The 3,009-nt window shown below is 31.3% G+C and overlaps 1 pseudogene; it reads left to right on the forward strand.

The window, feature by feature from the left end:
• The first annotated feature begins 556 nt into the window (after positions 1–556).
• LOC149155679 (BTB/POZ domain-containing protein At1g63850 pseudogene) lies at positions 557–1,786 on the forward strand (annotated as a pseudogene).
• The last annotated feature ends 1,223 nt before the right edge of the window (positions 1,787–3,009 follow it).

A 3,009-nucleotide genomic window follows, 5' to 3' on the forward strand; every position in this document is an offset into this window, starting at 1 on the left:
TAAATAATAATGACAAATCAACTAAAAAAATAACCAATAATAATTTGAAAACTAACTTATAATAAACATTTGCCACTATATAAAAATATTCAACCACCTTAACTTCCCTCCATATCATTATTATATTTTTAAATTATTGAATTAAGACTTCTGTGATGATTATCAAATTTTTGAGATATTTTTTCCGGAATAATCACATCCAAATTCATTTATAAACGTGTTTCTATTATCACCACCTTGACTTCCCTCCATGTCAATATTATATTTTTAAATTATTTGATAAAACCAAATCCTTCATATAACTATGATTCGATTGTCCGTTATCCTCACTTATAAAGAAACCCCTGAACATTTTTCTGAATCCCATTCTGAAAATTCACCAGGTTGATAATATCTCACCATCGGCATTTCTTTGCTGCAATTAAGAAAATCACTCCATTTGATCTAAACATGTCTCCGTTTATTATAGTGAAATATTTTCAGTCACCCTGACCTTTTGGATGGAAGCTCTGCAAATGCTGCATTAGTCATTTCTTCTCTAACTATATGGCTGGGCATGCAGGCTTCAGTCGCCGTTGCCTTTGAAGCGGGCGTGTTGTCATGCTTGGAATACTTGGAAGCAGTGCCTTGGACACAAGAAGAAGAGGACAAGGTACTTTCATCTCTAATGCAACTGCACCATTTGAAAGATGATAGCAGTATGCAGGGAGCGGGCCAGGTTTTGAAACGGGTATTGGCATCTGGAGATTCAAGTAAAGTAAATGGGTCTGACCAAGAAGAAGTTCTCCTCCATGTTCTACAGCTGGTAATGAAAGCAAACAACGAAAAAGCCAGACGAGAATTGAAAGCCCTGGTTTCCAAAATGCTGAGAGAAACAGCAGCAGCTCAGGGGTACTTGAACTCATCTGATTTGAGTACTGCAAGTCTTTACCATGCCTGTCGTAGCTGCCTGGATCTACTCTCCCATAGCTTTATGCAAGCTACCAGAGCTCAGTTCATGGAGTCCAGTACTACTTCCAGTGAGGACAGAGGTTCAATTGCTCGTCAAATAGCCAGGCAAGCAGACAATCTCCATTGGCTGCTTGATATTTTGATTGATAGAGGGATAGCAGATGACTTTGTATGCATGTGGGCTAATCAGTCAGAGCTAGCAGCCATGCATGGGGAGGTACCAGCAATGTTTCGTTACGAAGTGAGTGGTGTTACTGCAAGGCTGTGCATTGGGATAGGGAAGGGGCAGATGTTGGCATGCGGGTCTGATATTCGGGTGCTCTTGCTCCAAAGGTGGCTGCAGCCCCTGGTTGATGACTTCGGTTGGATGCAGAGGGCCTGCAAATCTCTGGACATGAAGGTTGTTGAGGAGGGAATATGCCAAACAATTCTCACTCTGCCTCTTAAAAACCAGGAGGCCATCTTGATCAATTGGTTGAATCACTTTCTCAACAGTGCCCATGACTGTCCCAATCTACAGAAAGCATTTGAGGTGTGGTGGAGAAGAGCCTTTATAAGGCCTTATTTCACACACAGCCATCAAAACTGTTAAATAGATGGAACCATCCTCACTTCTTGTCAGTATGGAAAGTGGATTCCCATGCCTTCTTTTTAGTAGATAGAAATAATTCTGGTTAAATATTTTAGTGTATAACTAAATTATGAAAATTTTCATATATGCTTTTGGCAGGTTTTTCAGTCCACATGGAAACATCTACAGTTGTCTATATATTGTGAGGGAATGTGATTAAATTGATACCCATTAATAACAATGATGACCTTACATTGAGCTTTACTCACGTACTTGTAATATATATAATTTTATTTTATTTTTAATTTTTTTTGAAAATTTAAATAAAATAATCTTATAAATTAAAGATGATAACTTTACATTAGATTTTCAATTTTGGCAGAGCATTATTATAATTTTAACCATTTGAGTATGTCCCCAGGATTTTTTTTAGCAGTAGGTAGTATAATATTGAATTGTGTTTTTGGAATGGATTTTGATTTATTTGGAGAAGAAGAGTTGTAATATAATTTTTGTAAATTTAAAGAGGAATTATTTTAATATTTTGATTTATTTGGAGAAGAAGAGGATTGTTGTCCTATAAATTTTGTAACTTTAAAGAGGAATTATTTTAATATTTTGATTTATTTGGAGGAGAGAGAAAGAGTTATTTTAGTATAAATTGTATAAATTTATGGAAGAATTATTTTAAAATGATTTTTATATATTAAAGAAAATGAATTAAGTTTTTAATTTCAATATTTTTTGATAAGAGAGTTTTGTTATTAATGTTTTTTCAAAATTATGATTTGTTTAATTGGATCTTAAGAAAAGAGTGATCATCACTACTTATATCTGTAAAAAAAAATATAATGTAAAAATTATAAATTGACTATGTTATTTTTGAATATTGTTTTAGTAATATTTAAGTACAAAAAATTTGTAGTATTATTTTTTATTTTTTTTGAAAAAAAATCAAAATTAAGTTTATTATTTTATAATTTTATTTTTATTTAAATTTTACAAATTCATAAAGAACTATTTTCTTTTCATTGTTAAGTTGTGTATTTTGTATTATATATTTTTAATTAAATTTAGAAAATAAAAATCATATTTCATTTTGTAGTTTAAAATTAATTTTTGTTTAATTTGCATTATTTTTAATAGTTGGTGTTATTACTTTTAAATTTCACAAATTGATTTGCATGATTGAAAAGTAATATCATAGCATATATTATATAATGATTGATGTAGTTTAATTTTCAATTGTAAGCATATAGTATAGGAAAGATAAGTGTTAAGTTTAGGTTAATACCATTCTCATAAAAAATAATAATAGCATGTGCTATATGATCGGAAAAACACAAACTAATATCAAGTTCTATTTTACACCACTAAGCCAATGCAACAAAATGATTTCATTTAACAAAAACAATATACCATACATACACACACCACTCCTCATAAATAGAGATCAATAATGTTAATAATATGCACATGAAATAGTA

This window comes from Pinus tabuliformis, chromosome 9 (genome assembly GCF_031772625.1).
Source record: "Pinus tabuliformis cultivar Carrire ecotype Pingquan chromosome 9, CPIR1, whole genome shotgun sequence".
NCBI lineage: Eukaryota > Viridiplantae > Streptophyta > Pinopsida > Pinales > Pinaceae > Pinus > Pinus tabuliformis.